Raw genomic sequence first — 24,113 nt, 5'->3', positions numbered from 1 at the left:
ATGGTATTGTAAGTGGCATCCACCCATGGTATTTAAAATTTATTTGGCATATTTTTTATCAACCTATTTTTCTCCCTACGGTCAGTTCTTTGAGACATTATGTTGATTGATATTTTACCTAGGCTTTATACCTTCTTTTTCTAGTCATGACACCGAGTCTTGTGGATGGTGACGTTGTGAGAGTGACTATACCTTCTGAGACACTCGCAAGACCACCTTATGGGAGTGACTACAATATTTTCCCCTCTACTTTATACCTACCACTAAGGACTTCTTCTAGAGTTTCATGGTTCCTAGGAGATCATTTCGATTCATCACTTATTCGAGCTGGCCAAGGATTATCATGAAGAAGTTTCCATAAATTCTCATCATCCTAAGCATCCACATTCATCCTCTTAGGATCTCTCTTCATCATATTTATACTGGACCACTTGAGAGGGTCAGGCTAGACACAAAGAGCTTGAGTATTGGGTACACTGCGTCTATGCTTCAGATTTAGACTGTTGGTGATAAAGACCAAGCTTATGAGGGTCATGCTACTAGAGCCCATATTTTTCCTTTTGTAGTGGGGAGGCTATGTTGATTTTTAAGAGGAGACCTTGAGCCAAAGTATACTTGTACTTTGCTTTTGGATTAATAAAAATTAATTGTTCCTTCTCTATATCCACATATTTGCAACAATATTTATTATTATATCTATGGTATTTTGAGCTAATGTTCTTTCGAGGAAGATCGTTTGTCGTCTTTGCATGTTTGTGATTGTGCGCAGGTATTGAGGTTGAGCATGGATGAAGTAGATCGTTCCAGTAGAGTGGTTGGGATTTTGTATCAATATCGAAACCCTTCATTAATCTTCGAGGAGGCCAGGTGCACACTCTTTTCTTATAACAATTAGATCTATTTGTATGTTTCATGTGTGAGCATTGGGTTGGGATTTGTCTATTTATCCACTAGTTATCTTCATTTTTATTTCTAGTAATCCTTTCAGACAGAGGATTGAGGATTGCATATAGGTGCATCAGGGTTACTAACAAGAGTCATTCACACCATCTAAGTTTCAAGCTGCATCCCAACTGTGTAAATAGCAGCCACTTAAAATTAGCGTGATAATAAAAGAAACTAGACTCATCTTTTACTTTTACTGGTAGTACACTAAAACTATCTTAGGCTAGGGTCTTGGAGATAGGTGTGTGAGTCAACTGGTCCAAGAATACAAAACAAAACTTGGCAGCTTATGGTAGGGAGATAAATCCACTTGCAATAATGCACTCCGAGAAGCCCTTCTAAGAAGAGGGTTAAGCACAAGGTCACACTTGGGTTGGGTAAGGTGACATGACTGATTTTGTTTAGTTTCAGGTGGTGCGATATAGTGGAATTTGCATACATACAAATAATGTTTTTTGCATTTTGTTGTAGCACTTTGTGTGGCAAAATTTAAAAACTATTTTTTTAATATATATATATATATATTATAATTTTTTATAAATATATGAATTTATATAATTTAATGAAATCAAATATATATATATATATATATATATATATATATATATATATATATATATAATTTGATTGTATAAGGTCGGAAAAAAATAATTAACTATAATACATAAATGTTTATAATAAAGTTTTAATATAAATATGTTTCTTTGAAATATTTAATATTTTTATTTTGTTGAAATATGGAACATCTATTATAAAAATTTATATATATATATATAACAAAATTAAAAAATTAAAATATTTTTTAATATCCATATATTTTTTAATATATTTTATTATGTTATATTTTTATTATAATTCTTTATAAATATACAAATTTATATAATTTAAGTATATATGATATATATAAAATTTTTTACAGATATATAATAAAAAATTAACACACAAACATATCTAATAAATAACATTAAAATCTAATATATATATATAAAATAAAATTACACTTCTATTATAATTATAAAAATTTAATATAAAATAAATAAATAAATAATAAAAAAAAAAAAAGTTAGCAACAAAATTTAAAATTTAAAATATTATTTTATATAAATCAATTTGTTTTATATATTATTAAAATATTAAACCTCTATTATAATTGTTTACAAATATATAAATTAATTTTTATATATTATAAATATATTTCTTTTATATATAAATAATTTTTTATTATACATTATGTTTCTTTTCTATATTTATTTATTATACATTGTGTAGATAGGTAGTACTTCCATAGATTAACCCAAACTATATTGAAGTATGACTCTACGGTAAATGAAGATATTCTCGCAAAAGCATGGGTGGTCCTTCGAAATGATTAAATTGATAATATAACAAGAGGGGTTGCAGGGCAAGTAGTCCCTGCCCTATATGGATGTTCAAAGCAATATTAAGCAATGTTTAACCTGCTCTAACGGGGAAGCAAAAGGATTTTCCCTGATTGACGCTTGATGGCCATGTTCTGCAATGGTGTTAGGTTCTTCAAGGAAGCTTTGGCTAGAGTGAATCTCCTTGCTACTGAACAACATTACTAAGCTCACTTGATACAAATGGTTTCATGGATATGTAAGCCTGTGTGCCCCGACTCAAGAGACCAGTTCAACTCATTAGACGGGTGAGCCCACTGCACCACTGAGGACTAGCGCCTTACCTCTGGACGCCCCTATCTATATATGGCGACCAAACTAGACGCGCAAAGGAAAGCTACTGATTTTTCGACTGGATTTGGAATTGCTCAATCTCAATATGCTATTTTGACCGCCTTACCTTAGCTATAATAAAGCAATACATAAGGAAGAATATACCAAGATATTATTTGAATGGGTAGCTATAGAAAAGAGACAATGTGTAGGGTTAACTATAGTTATTGAGAGGGTGGAAGGCAAGTTGGGATTCTGTCAACTAGTTATGGTCCATCGAAGGGTTCAAACAATGCTTTGCCTGCAACAACCTGTTTGATAAAGCATTCGCTGTCACATTGTGCTTCTTGTACACATACGTGATGAAATAGATTCGAAGGCACTTGCAATTTCCTTTAATTGATCACTCAAATTGGACATTAAAAGTTGATTTCAAAGATAGATACAGGCTACAACTCCATCCCTGCATTCTTCAACCAATGCTTTGCCTACAACAACTAGATTGAGAAAGCATCTGTTGTCACATTGTGCTTCTTGTACACATGCGTGATGAAATAGATTCGAAGGCCTTAAATTGATATTAAGAAACTGATCAATAACATTCATCCATCTTTTAACCAGCCTTTAGTCCCCATATACTTGAAAATGAGATAAGCTACTATCGAGAGCACATTTGAGGAGTCTAAGATTCATGAATTCATGAGTCCGGCTCCTAATCCTACTTCATTTGAAAAAAGTGTTTAAATACAGAACTGTTATAGTTCATACTATCATAGGGCCCTGGCATGCCCCATTAAAACAAACCCATGCTTTCTCTTTATATATGACATCAAGATCTTTATTACCCTTTGAGGTTTGTTTAATGATGTTAATGTTGTTGTGTGGTTGCACTAGTGTTGTATTTCTTCATCATTGGCTATGTCCTACATAGTTGTAGGGAATTTTCTTCTATGCGGTTGTTGGCCTCTTAACAATTTTTTTAATGTAAATTTATAATCTATCTAGAATGGAAAATAGGTTAGATATATTTTTAGCACATGGTAGGCAGATATACATTCAAAACCCAACTGCTAGGGAAATGGAAACTGCTTAAACTCCAACCAAAACAGAAAAACTATGGGCACTAGATCCATTGGCACAAAAGTTCGGAAATAAGAACAACCTACAGAAATTCAAAATGGTGGATGAGCCCTTCTAATCCTGCATAAAATAGAGCCCTGGAAACAAGGAGATCAAGAATATTTGCAACACACCCAGTCACATATCTTTGTATTAACAGGAAAGAAAGAGGACCTTACCTGATGCAATGGACTTGAATAAGAAACTATAGGGACAGACAGAGATCGACACACATCATTGCACTCTGGGGATTTTCCAAATTGGTGATAGCCAACAACAATAGTGAACAAGGGTCCTAATACCACACCTTCACTCCACTGTCCTTACAGTAACACAAGGGAACCAAGGCAAGGAATATGTGTATTTTGCTCTGAGTCTACTGCTATCAAATCTTCTATTGTCGAGCCTGATAATCATGCTGCACCACAACAGGAAGGGGAATGCATGTACGGGTGACCTGTGGATGGATTAAACCTCTTTTCTTAGTTGATTGGCTAGCCTTGGACAGATTGTATCTCTACTTTGCAGATAGAAAATTGTGGCCACTGGAAGTTTTCTTCCTTCTTCAAAATTTTCATTAACCATGTGTTATTTGAAAATCTGAAATTCAGTAGTTAGGGTCATTTTGCATGTTGTAGCCTACATATGGTTTACATAAACTACTTGAAAGGTTTCAATTTTCACATAGATAGATAGCCAATAGCCAATGGACCAGATCAAGGTGCATCTGATTTTTATTATTGTAATCATCTACAACATGGTAATACACATTGAACAAAATAGGCTTGAAAGGGAAGTAAGTTGGGGATCTCTCTTACCATCCTTGTTTGATTGATCGTTGAACTCTTTAAAAGGTTGTTTTCCAAGCCTGTATTTCTGCAAATTAAACAAAATAATAAAACAAGTCAAATTCCTACCAATGTGTGAGATTTAAGCAAAATAATAAAACGAGTTAAATCCCTATCAATGTGTAAGATTCATAACAAGATGAAATGCAAACTTGTACCAAACTAGCATGTGAACATTTAGAGTCCATACGGTTGACAGTTCTACTCAACTCCAGTGAAAGAAGTGCATGTAACATAAGAAATTGAACTAGTCTCCAGTTTGCAAACTTAATTCTATGAATCTCTTTTTTCTCCTTTTCATTTATAACCATTGATCAATGTTAAGCATTTCATTTATAATCATCAATCAATGTTGTAGATTTCATTAAGTCAAAAATCAAACAGTTGCATGACTATGACCTCAAACATTTACATTGAAAATAATTCATCAAATGGCAGGTAGCTGAAGATGACTTTTCAGGTGGTAAAGTGTAAGCCCTTTCACGCCCATGGCTCTCATGATAGTCTTTGGAGTGGCCTCTGTGAGTCAATACCAATTATGAGAGAGCATAGCAAATAGATGGATGCCCTTTTTCGAAGCGCCGAAAAATTAGGTAGGAGGGGAAGTAAGGAACATAGTAAGAATGTTCTAAATCAAGGAGAAAATGAGAAAGACCCATCCACGATCAGAAGTAATAGAAATTAAGCAAAGCTAATTATGTGGGCTAAAATCAAAGAGATTGTACATAAATTTAACAGAATTGAGGAGGAGAACGAGTATATCATTCTGGGCTTAATTTTAGTCTCGGAATTTAATTAAGAATTGCATATCAAAAGAGCTAATTATATGAAATTACAAAAATCAAATAAATTCCTATAGATCATCACTATGCTAATCTAATTTACTCTGTAATCAAAAAAGGAAATGGATACAGATACAAAGAGACTACCATCTACAGAAATTACTAGAATTGAAGAGTATAACACCTTATCCAGCTGGGATTGAACCCTTGCACACGCCAGCTGATTCGAAAAGCACGGTGGAGAATACCATCTCGTGTAATTTGTGCAGACCTTGCTGACTAGGCTATTGTGATTTTTTTTCATTTATAATAAAGAACTAAAAAAACACAGATCGAAGAGATTGTAGAGAAATTGAACAGAATTGAGGAGGAGAATAAGGATATCTTTCCATGCTTCAGTATAGTCCAGTATCTCCTTGCCCAGTTGGGATTGAACCCTTCCACATGCCAACTGATTCGAAAAGCATGGTGAATAATATCATCTCATGTAGGTGGGATCGAATTCTAATTCGAATATTGATGTAATATATGTAGCACAGGCGGCCCTGGGAGGAGGCGGAACAGGGGAGCGAAGGAATGCACAAAACAAAGATTCTGACAAAGAATGGAGATAAAAGATGAACAACTGAATTCAACAGCCAGGATCTTCTGGACTTGCAGTTAAGTGATTGCACGATTTGAAAAGATTCCCATCCATGATGGGAGTTGGACGAGCATCGTGCCAATCTCTGTATCTATTCTTACTCATCTGATTACATTTTATTTGAGAGTATTATTTTCAAGTTTGACTTTCTATTTGATCATTTCAAGATTTAAGGATTACCCAGTGAATTTTTTTAAAATAAGCTATAACAAAAATTAAAGAGAGTGTTGCGTACCTGTATTCTAGCGCCTACCAGTCCTTTGTTTTGTCCCTTGAATCCTGTCAAGAGCATGTAGTTGAAAAGATAAAAATGCTGAAAATGAATTTCACAACACATACAGGAGGTAGTAATCATGTGGTTGCATCATGGATATCTAATCAAATTAATAATCTATATTTAGAAATAAAGTGCATTCAATCTACGACAATGTTTCAACATGCATTTTGACAGATGTCATTAGTAAGGTTACACGTTTTCTTTCCTATCATTCAGTCAGGTTACACGTTTTATTTCCTACTTGTAATTATTCTGTTGTGTTGAAAGAAAATTATAACCCTTAAGGGGACTGCTTGCTCTCAGTTTAGGAGAGAGCTGACATGTTTCCTTGCTCCTAATGCTCAGATCTTCAAGTTGCAAGGTCGAAGTAACGAGCAGGTCCAGGACTATTTCATTTCATCTCCCAGCCCGAGTTTATTCGAGCCATCCTAGCCAATTTCTGAAGTCGGCTTTTCAAAGAGCTTCCATGGCATCAACAGGTGGTCGTCCAGTGAGAAGGCTTTTGATTTGGGGCGAGTGGTCAGCAATCCAACAATGTAGGAGAGGGGAACCAGATCCCCTGAGGCAGTGATTGTTCCTCTGAGAGGCAACTTGGGTGCGATGTTGTTTGTCCGAACCAGCATGGCCCCCTTTGTGTATTCTGCAGGTAGGCACAAATGTTCCCTCCCCACGACGCCCACATTGAGGAAACAGATTAACTCTTTCTGGATATTCGCTGCGTTGTCAGTTTTACGGTAGGAGGTAGCTCCAAAGCCAGTTGTAACACCGTAGGTGTCGGTTCCCCTGGAATCGTTTTTGGCCACCCACTGGTATCTCCTCTCGACTCTCTCCTTGGCACTCACCTCATCTAGCTCCACTCTCATGCCCACCCTACGCACTGTGCGACCCAGAATTGTTCAAGACTTACAGGTAAGTAAAGCAGACATTAGAGTTTATTCGAGCCATCCTAGCCAATTTATGAAGTCGGATTTCAGAGAACTTCCATGGCATCCAACAGGTGACCGTCAGGCAAGAGGGCTTTTGAGTTGCGGCGAATGGTGAGAAATCCGGCAATGTAGGGAGGGGAACCAAATCCCCTGAGGTAGTGATTGTTCCTCTCATATTTATTTCTTTTGTTGAGCAATAGCAAGCTACCCAGATATCAGACTATCCATCATACCACACAGAGACACGCTTTGTAAGCAAAAAGATACACTTTGAATTCAATTGATCAGCCAACAAAGCAAATAGAGGTGTACCAGGCGGAATTTCATAGAGCGATAGCAAGCCGCTCAGAGACTGAGACATTATAGGCAACTTCAAGGAGGTCAGTTTGCCAAATCCAAAGCCAGTCATTTACCTTGAACTATTCATTGGAGATACAATTCCAGTTCACCGAGATGATCTCACCTCTGCCCTGTGCACTGTGTGACCCAGACTTGATCAAGACTTACAGGTAAGTAAAGCAAATATTAGAGAACCAAGAAACCAATCACTCATTTCTTTAACTAGATTCTATAGATAGCGTTGGTAGCCTCAGCCTCGACTTTGTCTTTTGGTAGAATAGGAAAGTTGTTGCATAGAGAATACAGACCCTGATTGGCTTGACAAGTAGAGTAGTACATGGATGGCTTGACAGACAAGTAGAGTAGTACATGCAGATCGCGGATAACTCATGTTCTGCAACCGCCACCTAGCCAGCTCCCTGTTATGTCTTGCTACCTGACAAGCATGTTCCTGAGCTTGAGCTAACGTTTAATGCCATCGACTAATGCCAACATTAGATTAGGTAGTCTTTTCACGAGTTTGAAAATATCAAGCAAACAAAAAAATTAAACCTATTCTTTTAGCTTCGGAATTAGCTTCGGTCCTCCGGAAGAGACCAAATAACATGATAAATCAATGTGTCTGCAAACTTTGTTTATAGTTAATAAGTAAAGACTAACAAACAGCGCATATAATACTAAACTCATAATTTTCGATTACTATAATCCCATATCGAGACGGCAGGAATTAATAACATTGCATCTCCTTATATTAAATATTTACACTCATTTATTCACACTATATCCTTTAGTATAATAATTAATATATATTATATTTTTATAAATTTTATTTTAGTTTGCCTTTTTATTAATCTAATGAATGGTCTCTTTCACTAACTTAGAAGCATGTTTCCTCATCGTCATAATTAATATATAATAATCTTTACAAATTTTATTTTATTTCACCTATTTGCTAACCTACTCAATTTGCTAACTTAGAAACCTATTCAAAATCACGCGAGTCAAACGTTCATTAAATATACTTCTTTCATGGGTGGTCCTTCGAAATTATTAAATTGATAATATAATAATACTGCATCTCCCTTACACTTTTTTATTCACAAAATATCCCTTAGTATAATAATTAATATATATTATTTTTTATAAATTTTATTTTATTTGGCCTTTTTATTAATCTAATGAATTATCTCCTTCACTAAGAAGAATGTTTCCTCACCGTAATAATTAAAATATTATCTTCTTTACAAATTTTATTTTATTTCACCTATCTGCTAACGTACTCAATTTTCTAACTTAAAAACCTATTCAAAATGAGCCTTGCTGTTTCTATTATAAAGCACTGGGAAAGTACCGAACATTGATCAGTAGCCTGTGTTGAATTCTGCATTTATTACAGACAATGGAGATCCATTGGCAGATGCTGGTGATGCTACTGGTGGCGACTCGAACTCTTGCCATCGTTGATGGACGGAGGCCGAGGGAGGTCTCTACTTCCTCGGCTCGACCTCCAAGAGACCTGGTAAATCTGTCTCCCTCTCAAGGCAATCCAAAGGTAATTTTTGAAGTTACAAAGCCCATCGAGGTTCCCAAGGAGAAGCCATGCTCTGTCCAACTGTTAGACCACGATTTTGCGTTCACTTATACTCAGCCTCCGGTTAGAGTAAATTATACGCCACCCCCAAATTGTCAGAAGAATTGGACGAAAGTGGTGATGGAGTGGAAGGGAACGTGTGATGGGAATCAGTATGACCGAATTGCAGGCGTGTGGTTGAATGGAGTGGAGATCCTGCGCACTTCTACAACAGAACCTATTGAAGTAGCGATTGAATGGACCATTCAGAAGGACATTACTAAGTATTCTTCATTGTTAGATAAGCCTCAAATCCTTGAAGTCTGGCTTGGTAACTTAGTTAATAAAATATATACTGGGGTTTATCATGTCAATATAACATTTCACTTTTATGGAGATTATGGGAAAAAAGGGTTAGATAACTCAGGGTTTGCAGATTCGATTCTGCCCATTTCGCTTCCTAATACTCAGATAATGGGCTCATGGTTTCAAATAAATAATTCATCTGATGTGCAGTCAAAGTCGTTGCAACTACCACCTAACACTTACAAGGCAGTTTTGGAGATTTTTGTTGCTGGCCAAGAAGATGATGAGTTCTGGTACATGAGTTCCAGTGGTAATGGGCCTTTTAGAGAAGTGGTAGTCTTTATCGATGGTGTCCTTGTAGGTGCTGTGTGGCCTTATCCTGTGATTTTCACAGGAGGGTTTGATCCATACTACTGGCAACCTGTTGTTGGTATTGGGGCATTTGATCTGCCCAGCTATGAGATTGAGGTTACACCATTTTTGGGGAAACTGTTGGACGGAAAAGAGCACACATTCGGTTTCGGCGTGACCAATGCTATGAACGTTTGGTATGTGGATGCTAATTTGCAACTGTGGCTTGATGAGAAGTCTAGCAGTGTCAGAGGGCAATTGATTGGACACGAGGAGCCGAAGTTGGAGTTGTCTTTTGGGCCAAACCCCGATGGATCATTTCACACATCTGCGAATAGGACGATCTCTTCCTCTGGCTGGGTAGAATCCTCTCATGGAAAGCTCATTACTAATACTTCGCAAGTGTTCAAGTATGATAATTTAATGACAAAGTATGGAGATGTGCAGCAAACAACAACAACCAATAGCAGGGTTATTCTAGCGGCAGCCACAGGAATAGTACTATCCTCTAAAGTTGACGTCGTTTTTCCCTTATATCTGGATTCTTCTTATTCGAACATTGCACACGCATTTAATAAAAATGTATCCGTTGTTTCCCCTAATGGTAGCTTCTTCAGCTCTCTGAATAATACTCAAAATACAGGGGAGAGCATGCAACAGATGTACAATTATCAAAGCACTGATGGATGCTTTTCCTGGAAAGTTAACGTAAGCAACTCTGAAATTGTTTCAAACTCGACAGACACTTCCTGCGGCAAGACATACTAATCTTGCGAGAGATGTTTGTTTCTTCCCAGTTCCGCAGCTGGCAAATTACTTTACAGTTTTCTTCCCAGTGTCTTGAAACAATTTCCTTTCTCTCATTTTTAACATCTTTATGTGTTTTCTTTGAAGTTGTTGGATAATAGTGAAATGGTATAAAGATTTTAAATTTGAATAATATTTTAGATCAAAATTCAAGGTCAACAATTTCCTAACATCTAACCATTTAAAGTTTATGGGATTTAGAAATTGGATTAATTTTATTTTTTAGATATCGAAACATCATTGAAACTCAAATTTCACAAATGAGAGTTGCTCTAATAAGAAGTAGTTATATGCAACCATTACTAAACACCTTATGTATGGACAAGTATGAGTTTTTTCCTTTTACTATAAATCCAATTAGAACATTATTTTCTTTAACATGAACCATGGAAACAATTTCACACAATAATTGCATAAAATAATGATTGCATATAGATATGAGTATTCCACAATGTATATGGCAGCTTTTTATTAATTATTTCCCTTGAGAGTAACAAGGTAAAGATGGTTAATTATTTGAAATTCCTAACTAATAATTTTCCTTTGTATTACGCTATAATTTCGTTTTCAAAGGATATCTTTAAAGAGTAGAAAAAATATTTCTCTCAACGTTGAAATCCAATTTTTGTAGGTGAGGAGACACAAATTTTCACATTAAATATATATTTCTTTTTGCAAAAAATGTTTATCAATAAGTGGAATACATAACCATGTTCTCTATACAACAGAAAGATAGTAGAATTCACTATCTACTAGTCCTTTTCATTTCAAACGACAATATTAAGTTATAGTACCAACATAACTAATTTAAACATTTACATATTAAGTTATAGTACCAACATAACTAATTTAAATAATTGACTTATATTAGACAAAGGACACTATATGATGAGAATCTAGTGATACCCCTAGCGCAATTCCTTTTTGCAAACATTCTTATTTGTATTTACTTGTAAATGTTCTCGAAGTATAATCTGTGGAGGAAAAACTAAAGTTGGTTGATAGATATAAGTATTAGCAATGACATTCTAATTAATAAAATATTATTCCACTTGTTTATTTATTTGGAAATATCATATGAGCCACCACATGAATAGTTAGGCTACCAATTGTGAGGAAACAACTATGAATCCATTACAGTCCAAAAAAGGACAGTTTTGGAGAGACAACTCCTAGAGTCATGAAAATAAATCATCCTTTGTAAAAAAGATTCCTACCATAAAAATTATAAGAACTAGAGAGAAAGGTCATGAGGTGAAAAATATGAAGATATATTGTGGGAGATAAAGGAAATCCAAAACTAGAGGTACCATTGGGAGAGAAAGATTGTTAATGGAAGACTTAGTGCTAGGGAGACATTGTGAGGAGTCTAAGGAGGAAGATAGATTGTGGGAGAGAAGGAAAGATGAAACGAGAGGTACAAGTGAGAGGGAGACTTATAGTGGACAACCAGATTACAAATACTAATAAATTTACTTATAGAAATGAGAACTTGAAGCTCTGGGAGAGTTTCTAAGGTAATAATTCATTGGTTAGGTGGATCACATATGCTTCTATTATATTTCCAAACACTTAGACAAGTGAATGGATTAACTTCTTAAAGTTTGTAGAGAATTTGTATTATATAATTAAAAGCTTCCTGATAAAAATATAATCTTGGTTATGAAGTTGTCCAAGTTTAAGTGTTTTGGGTAAAATAGGCAAACTCCTTTGGGTTGCAATTTTGAAAAGAAAAAAGGGTTTATCATATTCTTGGATGGATTATGTATATAGAACAATGAATAATGTTGCGAATTGTTTCAATGAAAGATTCATAAAGGGGTTGAAAAATATATACATATAAACATATGTGTTTGGGTTAGCAAGGTCATGGGTTAAACTGAGAAAATGCTCTCAGATTATCCATCAATAACATGCATTCCATGTTGTAATATGGGAAATCCTTAAAAACATTAAGTACAATAACCCAAAAGTTAGGAGTCTTATACATAAACACTCAAGCAATAAAAGTTCCCTAACCTAACTTGTATTTATAAATATACATATTGGTTACCCTATACGTATAAATAGATGTAAAATTGATGAGTAAGACAGGATGAATCATTCTTTATATTTAATGTTTAACGGAACATGAACACAATTATCAAATATGAACAAATGGTTTACAATACAACTAGTGATTACTATACTAGGAAGATAAATACTAAACAAAAGTTATAAAAGGTGCGGAAGCCCTAATCATATATAAAAAAATATTGACATTTCTAGAATGTGTTATTTACACATAGAGAAAGGAGAATTATTTATGAAACAAAAATAATATAAAGAGTATACATTCTCTATTCTTTGTTGATAAAGATGAATGAAATTAATACTTAAAATTCTGAACAAAGAGAGTACTCAATGTTTAACTGTACTCGGTTCTAGCGAGAAGAAGTAAGCACTGCAAAATAAATACAACATACTACAACTTAATATAGTGTTGATAGTCCAAAATAAAATTCATGTTTAGATATGAAAAGAATGCAAACATTTAAAAGTAATAATTGTACCCATTCTCCTTCAAGGATTAATAAGTTACAATTTTGAGGGGATAAGGAACCAAAAATAAGTGTTTTCAAACCCTACTACATAAGATGGAATAAGTAGAAAATGAGTTTTTAGGTCTTGTAAAAAAATTTTACTAAGCATTCTAACGAGAGCATACAAGCCTAAACTTGAAATTGGTCAAATCGAGGCCTCTAGCCATCATGCAAAAGAAATCATCTTGAATTAGAAAGATAAAAAGGAAGAGAAATAAGTGAGTTTTAGGTACTATTGACAGTGCTAGAAGTCCATCAACCAAGGGGATCTCCCCAATATGAAGTCCAATTAGACCTCACACCGCTTGGTGTATGAGTCCCATCTGGTATAAAGGCCTAGTTTCCAAATCCTCAAAGATTTGCCTTGGCTCTATCTGTCAACATAGCAGAGTGGTGCAATGGTGTCTTCAAACAACAAGGTGAGTGTGCCTATTGAGTGTGCAGCGCAACTGTGTATAGGTTCTCTTAATGAAAAAGGAGGGGAGAAAAGTGAGCCTCTAAGAGACAGGTAATAGTACCACCTAGGAAGAGAAACACATGAACAAGAAGGAAGTGTCTAACATCCAGTGGAATAGTCCACAATGAATGTGACTGTCATTACAACTAATGATCAAGGGAAGATCCATCTAACATCCAACGGAATAGTCCACAAAGGACGTGATGGTCGTTATAATCGATAAGTGAGGAAAGGTCTATATAGTATCTCGTGGAATAATGCATAAGGATGAGATAGCAATAAAAACCATTATAGCACATTCTCAACAAGATAAACACTAAAATAACAGAAATAGTTCAATTGTCTGAGTACATGTGCAAGCAAACATGAAGTTCAAACATCCACAAAATAGTCTTACAAACATTCATAAGTCATGCATTAAGAACGTGATGGCCTTAAAAGTCTTGTACTATTAAACAAAACTTCCAAGACACATATTTACAATGTACATCACTAGCCCTGGTAGTGGTACAATGGAGCTACTCCTTGCTCCATGTAGTGATTCCAGCTAGGGTACTAGACTGGACTCTATATTTAATATCGACCGAGGTGCGTAAGCTTAGAGGCGTGGTCTAAAATATATAGACATAAAGAATTACCGCCCAGGTGATTATGAGGTAGATTGCAAGGCTTCTTTACGGAAGACCGTTATATGCAGCCTATCCTTCACACACCTAGATTACCCTACTGATATATTTGGCTACAATGCTGGTTATGAGATGCATCTATCAAGGCAAACTATGAATCTAAGTACTGTGTATGACTGTGGCAATGATTCTAACCTCCTTACAGAGGTATCACTCAGAAAACCTTTGCTTGGTAAACACACACAGCATCCAAGATATTTACACTATTAAACTATATAAAAAGAACATAAATAGACTGTGAAATGAAGCAGAGTTTATGAGCATGCATCCATAAATCACACAGGGACCGAATCCCTTACAAGACTCTCGTTCCAGATCCTAGTGCTGACCATTCAACATAACCATAAACCCTTCATATGCGCACACCATATACATGTAATGAAATTCAAAGGATAAAGGAATCGAAAGCTTATATGACTGCAACCCGTATGCTATGTAAATCAACAGTTATGTAAATCGAAACTATGATGCAACCCATGTGATACATAAATCGAATCCAATACAACGTTGTGCAAACATATAAATCGAATCTAATACAACGCTGTGCAAATATATATGAACTGAAATGTAACAAAACGAAGAGCAGTATACCAAACGAAGAACGCAGAGCCCGTCCGCGCCTAAGGGTATACTGACTACCACCGTTCAACAATCAACCAATGCAAAAGGGTATACACACGTTGTGACTGTAAATGGTTCTGTGTATTAACTAAAACTCTATTCTGAGAAAATGTTTCAACGATTGATTAACCTTCAAACATTGAACTAACTGTATTTACACATGCGTACACACAGCCATGTCATCGATACATTGAATGTACATAGTGCTGTTGCCGCGTTTATTACATAGCCTTTTTAAAATGTTTCCATACCATATGTTTCAAAAAGAACAAAAAAATCAAAATGAAAATAGAACGATGCTGTTGCTGCTTTTATGCGCCAGAGTACCCTACTTTGACTGAAGTTGACCGCATGCATAGGAGGCTCGATTTGGCTGGGTGAGAGGTGTTTGTCCATGCTTGGGCATTCTGCTTTTCGCCCATGCCTTTCGTTCTGGCTCATCTGCTGCGCCACATGTCAAACGGTAAGCTCGTTACAGGATGTGGGTACTTCCTGTAATCATGTCATAAAAAACCTCTAATTCTGGAACATAAAACCCCTAAACTAATTTCTATGCAATTTAATAACTATAGAACGATTAATAATCAATATTCAAGGATTTTGAGGGATATATGATGAAAATGTATGGAGAAATGATATGTTTTTGGGAAGGAGAAAGGGTCTTAGGATGATACCAACATCTCTCCCCGACTTAAGGACTTAGCATGTCCTCATGCTACCCCAGAAGTACTCCCCTTGAACTCTATGCCTGCTTGGATCTCTGCTGCCTTGAGCAGGGTATCTACATTCTTCTTCACCTGGTGATCCTTCTGTCCCTTGAGCTCCTGCTTTAACTTTTTATATTTCTCTTTAAGAGCCTTCTTCTGATTGTACCACTTAGTGGCCCAGTTGGAAATCTCAGACTGCTCAGTCTCTAACTCACTGATTCTTTCTTTGAGCTTTTCATTTGTCTTCTGTGTTTCTTTGCTTTGTGCCCTAAGCATTTCATTTTCTCTTTTAATAACCTTTTCCAACATGTTAGCTTCCATGAGCTCTTCTTTCAATTCCTCAATTTGTTTTTCTAACTTCTTCTGTCTTTTGGTGGGAGGTGGTGAACATTTTTCCTGTTTGTTATGGCTTTCCACCTCTATGTCAACTTCTGGTGCTGGTGGTGAATGATCACCACTTTCAACATCAATTTGTGCAGGGGCATGAGATTTGAATTGGTCTTCTTGCAGCTGAGTTTTTGGTGTCCTCCTTGTTCTTCGGGAGTAGGTGGTAAAAATTTTGTCTTTCTCAGCCCTCTTGGCATCCTCTTTTTGCATGTTCCTGGTCCTTATGCTGCCCACAGGTTGAGGTGCTCTGCTGGCCTTGGACACTGGAATTTCCTCATCTATGTCCTTCATAAACCCATAATCTTCTTGCACTTCTTCTTTTTCCTCCTCATCTCTGATTTGGTTGACAGTTAAGAATTCTTTCCATGGCTTCCCTCGTTTCTGCAACTCATGTTCAATGAGGATTTTAATCAGGCCAAAATGGTACAGGCTTTTATCCTCATTCCCTTTTTGTTTCTGGATAGTTTTAGCCATCTTTGTTAAACTTTGTAGCAGAAAATATGGCACACTGATTACACATTGTTTCTTTAAATGGAGGAGTAGCTTGATGTGATATAGATAAACAATGCTGTATCTACCTTCACAGGTTATAAACTTTTGGATAATGTAAACCATTTCATCCCAAGGATGAACTAACTAGCTTCTTGGAACTCCCTTCTTCCAGTTTACTGAGGAAACTCTAGACCTGGACATGAACTGTGTCCATGATTTCTCCTTGAATTGTTTAGTTTTAAAGTACTTTTCTCCCTCAGGGCTGAGTACAATTGCCTGATCTATGGTATCCTCTGAGATTCTGAAGGAGAAGGTGCCTATTAGGGCCTTTTCTCCATTGAAGGTAAAGGCAAATTGTTTTGTGACTTCTTCATTACTCCCGTGGAATTTTTCCAGAAAAGGTAACCACTGTGCTTCTCTAAGAATCTCAATGCAATCGTTATGGTATTGTGAGCTATCAAATGTACTGGGTTCGACCCTATTAGTCATGGTGATGGCAGAGGGTTATGCCTCGAACCCTTCTTTGTCTATGCTCTTTAAAATTTAAACACAGAAGTGTCAAGTTGGTTACCTGGCATATATCGCTTCCTTCAGTCTTCAATTTATGGTGCTTGGCTGGTCGATGTGACTGTGGTGGGAGTTAGAGACAGAATGGTGATGCTTCCCTTTTCGGCGCTCACCGGTTTCACTGTGTAAACCGACCCCGAACAGTGATACTCTCCTCGGCGCTCCTTGTTCAGATTTTCACTTTGTAACCCCACTCAAATGATAACAATCTCCTCGGCGTTCCTTGCTTCACTCTTTTACTTTGTAACTCTACTCGAATGATAACAATCTCCTCGCGTTCCTTGCTTCAAACTTTCACTTTGTAAGTTATGGGAACCGAGGATGTGAAATACCCTGTACTCGCCTTATAATGCAATCATTCAAAAAAACAGAGTGTTGTACGCTTGTATGCATGTTAGCATAAGAATGCTGAGAGCGTACCCATAGTGCTGAGCTATAATGCTGGGTGGCGAGGTTATGATTCGGGTGTGTGCGGTGTAAAACATATAGGCCGCTTGTTATAATTTGACTGTATGGAGTGAAGAATATATATAGGCCGCTTCTATCTCATCCTTTATATTTAAAAAAAAAAAAACAAACACATAGCTCACCACGTGCCGTTTTAATTATACTCGGTCATGTAGAGAATGTTGGTATGCCTGGAGGGTATATGACATGGTGAATGTGTTGGTGATGGGTTTTAGGGATAGGTTGATGTAGGGAAATGATGAAATTTGGTGGGATAAGGGTGATGAGTCGATGTATGAAGATGTCCTTGAAATCAATTACAACAGCTTATAGTCACCAAAATTACATTAAAAACTAATCTAGGAAATTAAATGCCCAAGAACAGAAATACATTACTCTTTTGTTGATCATTTGACATGCTGAGTTGCTAATCCTTTTGACTGTTCTTTTTTACTGTTCTTTTTGAATACACAGGTCCTTTGAGAAAAGTTTTGAAGATGTAACAGGTCCCTCTGAAAAAAATTGGAATGTACAGGTCCCTTTTTGAAGACTGAAGATGCAATAGGTCCCTTAAGAAAATTTGAAGATACAGGTCCCTTGAGAAAACTGTAACAGGTCCCTTGGAAAAACTGAAGATGTTCATGCAGCTCCTTGTATTGTTACAGGTTCACTGAGCTTGCAGTTTGCTGGAGTGTTGGTGCCCAAATCCTTGTAAAAGCTTGGTGGAAGTCTGTTGAAGTAGCCTTTGGTGTCAAGAAAATTTTTTTAACAGGTCCCAACTGAATGTTTTAAACAGGTCCCTTACTGCTGGTTGGAATGTCTCAAACAGGTGTCAATTGTTGCTGGTGTTGGTAGCATAGATGTCTGAACAAAACAGGTCCCCCTGCAAACTATTTATAACCAGGTCCCTCTGAAAATCATGACAGAACAACTTATTTGTTAAAGTCTAGAATGCTGGAAACAAGCTGCTGTTGAAAATTTACAGTGAAATATAGGATAAGAAATCTGAAGAATTTACAAGGGAGAGATAAAAGTAACAGAACAGATGTCTCCCTCTCCCCGAATGAAAGTTTGACTTGTCCTCAAGTCATGATGCAACTGATAAATGAAACAATGAACAACAGAAATAGAATTCATACCCGCCAATAAATTGGTTTTCAGGTAGGAATTCGGGGTTAGATTGTGCCAGATACTGGTTTTCACATCTAACCCATTATTATTTTTTTTTAGTTTTTGTTTTATTTAGTTTTTATTTTTATTTTTATTTTTTTATTTATTTTTTATTTATTTTTTTATTTTTCTTCTTGATTTTGAAATTGAAAGAAAATGAAACTAAGGCAGTGATACTGCAGCTGAGGGCTGCAGTACCTCAACCTCTTCTTGCTGAGATAGTGTATTGAGAAAATCTTGCTTGCTGATGGGCTTGTTGTACAGCTTCAGGCGATGACCATTGACTGTGAAAGAATGACCTTTGCCATCAATAGTTTGGATTTTTACTGAACCATTGTCATAAGCCTGAACAATTTCATAAGGGCCCATCCAATGGGTGGTGAACTTAGCTTTATGATCCTTGAATTTTGAATCAAAAACCAGAGCCCAGTCACCTTCTTTGAAGTTCTTCTTCTTAATGTGTGAATCATGCCATTGCTTCCGGTGCTTTTGCATGAGGGTGGTGGTTTGTTCTGCTTGCTGCCTCATCTCATCCAGCTGGTTCAACTGCTGGATTCTCTCTTTTTGTGCTTGATCCAAATCAATTAGTAAATCTGTAGCTAATTTAAAAGTGAGATTTTTACTAATGAAATAAATTGCATATGTACAAGATTCTTCTTTTTGGCCTAAGCATGCACCTATGGCAGTGTCAGATGCATCGGTAAAAATATGAAATGGTAAGCTCCAATTAGGCCCTCTCAGGACTGGTGCAGTAGATAGTTTCTTCTTGAGTTGTTCAAATGCATGTTGGCAGTTCTCAGTCCAATTGAAAAATACATCTTTGGCTAGAAGTTTAAACAAAGGTAAGGCTATCTTGCTAAAATGTTCAATGAATCTGCGGTAATAGCTAGCATACCCGAGAAAACTTCTTACCTCTCTCTGGTTTTGTGGAATAGGCAAATCGGCAATAATCTGTATCTTGGCTGGGTCAACCTGGATGCCTTGAAAAGAGATATAATGGCCCAACACTATCCCTTCATTTAGCATCATGAAACACTTTTCGTTGCTGAGGGACAGGTTAGCTTCAATACACCTTTTCAAAACTCTCTCTAGATTTTCTAATGCATGTTCAAAAGAATTGCCATATACTGAAAAATCATCCATATACACTTCAACACAATCATGAATCAAATCAGCAAAGATAGCTAACACAGCTCGCTGAAATGTAGCTGGAGCGTTACAAAGTCCAAATGGCAAAACATTGTAGGCATAGGTGCCCCAAGGACAGGTGAAGGTGGTTTTGTCCTGGTCTTCAGAGGCAATCCGGATCTGGTTGTAGCCACTGAAACCGTCAAGAAAGGAAAATGATGATTTGCCGGCTAGGGTGTCTAACACTTGGTCAATGAATGGCAGTGGGAAGTAGTCTTTGAGCGTGGCTTTGTTTAGCTGTCTGTAGTCCACACAGATACGCCACTTGCCATTCTTCTTAGGCACAATAACCAATGGGGATACCCACTGACTTTCAGAAATAGGATATATAAAATTGACTCTCAAAAGTTTTTGCAACTCCTCTCTGACAATGTCTTGGAGCATGGGGTTCATTCTTCTTTGTGGTTGCCTCACCGGTTTAATGGTGTTGTCAGTGTAAATGTGGTGAGTGCATGTGTCGGGGTGAATCCCATGCATGTCAGTGTAATCCCATGCAAAGGCTTTTTGGTACTTCGTCAAGAGTCTAATCAATTTTTCTTGTTGAGATGAGTCAAGGTGGTTGCCTATGTTCAAAGTTTTGCCTGGACTGATCTCTATGACTTGACTCTGTGCATTGGTAATGGATTGAACTGGAAAGATGTCATGAAATGTAGATTGTAAGGAATGGATAGTGCATGTTTCTTGAAAGTTTTGAGCTAGAAGTACATCTGCAGCATTATATTGTTCATTCCTCACATTTTCAGATATATCAGGCTGTGAGAGAAATAATTCTACCAAATCAGTATTGTCTTCATGGAAATCATAGATCTGGTCAATGCTAAAAACAGATTGTACCTCCTCTTTGTCATTAAATTTGTCATCAAGCCACAAGTTATGTGTCACTGCAAGTGATTGTGCCGATGGATAGAGGGTGAGTTGTTTCCTTTCGGTCCCTCTAGAGATAATCATGTTACCTGATCGACATCCAATAAATGCATCAACAGTCGCTAACCATGGTGTACTTAGAATGATAGGATGTCCTCCTAGATTGGATTTGGGTTGAAGGACTAGGAAATCCACCGGATACTCCCAAGAGTCCAGTGAGACGATGATATCTTCCAAAATCCCCTCAGGAATGACTTTGGACCTATCAGCTAGTTCAAGAACAATTGTGGTATGTTGCAAATTCATGAGTTGGAGTGTTCTCATAGTTTCAAGGGTCATGACATTAATTGCAGCTCCAAGATCTATCAAAGTATTTGGGATCCGTATGTTGTTAATGATGGTGGTCACTTTTGGAATGCCTGGATCAACATACTTCTCCATGGAGATGGTATCGGTCATAAGGCCTGCTAAATTTCCTAAAACATGAATGGTCTGAGGATCAATCCTCTTTCTAGCAAGTTTCTTGAGACACATGTCTTTGATGGCTTTGGTGTAAATAGGAATGTCCTTTATAGCTTGCAGCAAAGGGATTTTTATGTAGACATTTTTAAGTTCATCCAAGACATCAAATTGTGGTGGAGGCAATGGTGGTTTTACTTGGACCAAACGGTCTAGAAAAGGTGGTTGCAGTGATTGCATCTGTTTGTCTTTGGTTTCACTGCTTGGTTGTGTTTGAGTTGTCATTTCATTTTCTTTTTCTAAGTTTTCTTCTTGCTGATCTGTTATTGGAGAATCCTTTTGGAGCACCCTACCAGACCTCAGATTAATGTTTTGTAAGGGCAGTGTGGAGTAGGAAGTTCCTTCCTCTACATTATAAGCTGGCCTCTCTGCTCTATTGTTCGGATTTGGGACAGTTTGAGCAGGTATTTGTGTGGGTCTGGGAGGTTGTGGATTAGTTGGAAATTGAAGTTGTGGTACATTTATTTGTGGAGGAGTAGGCAGAGTTTGTTGAGGAGGTTGGGGTTGATAAACAACCGGCTGAGGGTGCTGCTGATATGACTGTGATTGTGATGGATATGGCTGTTGGTACTGCTGATATGGCTGTGAGTAAGGTGGGTATGATTGAGGATACTGATGGTAGGATTGGGAATACTGTTGAGATGGTCTCCATTGATTTTGTGATTGGTTTCCATGCTGCCATGGCATAGGTATATTCAATGAGTTTTGTGCATACATCTGATCATTCATAGGAAATTGCATATTTTGATTAGGAAACATACCTTGGGGTGCTTGCCTCGGCAGCCATGGTCGCTTTGCACCCATGTAGTACACGTTCTCCATCTCTGTGCTAGCTGCCATGTTACAGTTCTGCACAATTTTAACTTTAGGACAGTTAAACATATCATGATGCTCAGTACAGAAAGCACATACTTGTATATTGTCTAGAGGACAGTCTTTTAATGCATGCTTCTTGCGACACTTGGGGCAGAAAATAGACATGATATTGTCTTCTTCCTCCTGTTTCTTTTTGGCTTTTAAGGTATCAATTTGGTTTCCTAGAGTACTCAACAAATCTGTTTTGAACTCTTCTAAAAGATTACCAATTTCAGCCCGGGTGACACTAGCAGAGGCAGTTTTTATGACCCTAGATGACAAGGTTCTCTTTCCCATTTTGGCTTTACTTCTTGAATATTTTTCACACAGTTCAGCTATTTCTTCAAAGGGTAAGGCAGAGATATCACCTTTGCCCATTAAATTGAGATCATCCATGTATTCTTCCCTGATACCTTTCAAAAAGATTGTGCGGACTAGATCAGGAGGCATTGTTCGGTGTTTAGATTTTTGCAAGTTATAGACAAACCGTTCTAGATATTCTTCTAAGGTTTCATCCTCCTGCTGACTCATTCTAAAGATGTCATCTTTAGAGTCTTTGGATCTGCAATAAGGCTGATATTTCCTCAGAAATATTCTCCTCATGCCATCCCAATCTACTATGGCATGCTCACCTAGCCCCATAAACCATTTCAAGGCTGCTGCCTTTAATGTGGCTGGAAACAATCTCAGTCTGTGAGCATCATCTGTATATCCATAAGTTCGACACACAATGTCGAACTCGAATAAGAATGAGTCCGGATCCTCTGATGCCATTCCATAGAAATTGGGTAGCACGGATGGGGGTATATTTTTCATTTTAATCTCCTCATCCTCCTGTGGTTCTTGTATAGGGAATTTAAAAGTGGATTCCTCCTCCTCTTGATGGGGAACTGATCCAGATCCCTCCTCAGCCATTCTACTTGGTTTCTTAGTGTCTCTTGGTGGAAAAGAGAGAAAGGAAAATTGTTTGGTAATGGTGCTACTTTTCCCTTGTGTAGAAGAGTTAGGGAAGGGTGGATGTTGTGATTTATGTGCAAACAGAGTTTCCCTCTCAGCAAGAGTAATGTACTGTCTTGAATAAAATTTCTCAGCTATTGTTTGAATATCCTCCTCAGTTGGTGTTGTATTCCCTAGAGAGTCTGCTCCTGATGATGATGGGTTAGTGTTGAGATGGTGGGGGGGTCTCACAAATCTCCCTTGAGTGTCTCTAAGTCTAGGCATAAATGAACATGATTTCTAACTGTGTTTTTGGTTGTTTTTGTGTATTGAATTTTTTTTTTTTTTTTTTTTTTGAATCCTTTACGTACGCCTCCCCGGCAACGGTGCCAAAATGTAGTGATTCCAGCTAGGGTACTAGACTGGACTCTATATTTAATATCGACCGAGGTGCGTAAGCTTAGAGGCGTGGTCTAAAATATATAGACATAAAGAATTACCGCCCAGGTGATTATGAGGTAGATTGCAAGGCTTCTTTACGGAAGACCGTTATATGCAGCCTATCCTTCACACACCTAGATTACCCTACTGATATATTTGACTACAATGCTGGTTATGAGATGCATCTATCAAGGCAAACTATGAATGTAAGTACTGTGTATGACTGTGGCAATGATTCTAACCTCCTTACAGAGGTATCACTCAGAAAACCTTTGCTTGGTAAACACACACAGCATGCAAGATATTTACACTATTAAACTATATAAAAAGAACATAAATAGACTGTGAAATGAAGCAGAGTTTATGAGCATGCATCCATAAATCACACAGGGACCGAATCCCTTACAAGACTCTCGTTCCAGATCCTAGTGCTGACCATTCAACATAACCATAAACCCTTCATATGCGCACACCATATACATGTAATGAAATTCAAAGGATAAAGGAATCGAAAGCTTATATGACTGCAACCCGTATGCTATGTAAATCAACAGTTATGTAAATCGAAACTATGATGCAACCCATGTGAT

The 24,113-nt window shown here is 37.0% G+C and overlaps 1 pseudogene; it reads left to right on the top strand.

Annotated features, from left to right (window-relative positions):
- Window positions 1-8,898: 8,898 nt before the first annotated feature.
- Window positions 8,899-10,620, top strand: LOC149224199 (peptide-N4-(N-acetyl-beta-glucosaminyl)asparagine amidase A pseudogene; annotated as a pseudogene).
- Window positions 10,621-24,113: the final 13,493 nt, after the last annotated feature.

This window comes from Pinus tabuliformis, chromosome Q (genome assembly GCF_031772625.1).
Source record: "Pinus tabuliformis cultivar Carrire ecotype Pingquan chromosome Q, CPIR1, whole genome shotgun sequence".
Lineage (NCBI taxonomy): Eukaryota > Viridiplantae > Streptophyta > Pinopsida > Pinales > Pinaceae > Pinus > Pinus tabuliformis.
This window is presented reverse-complemented; position numbering and strand designations above follow the sequence as displayed.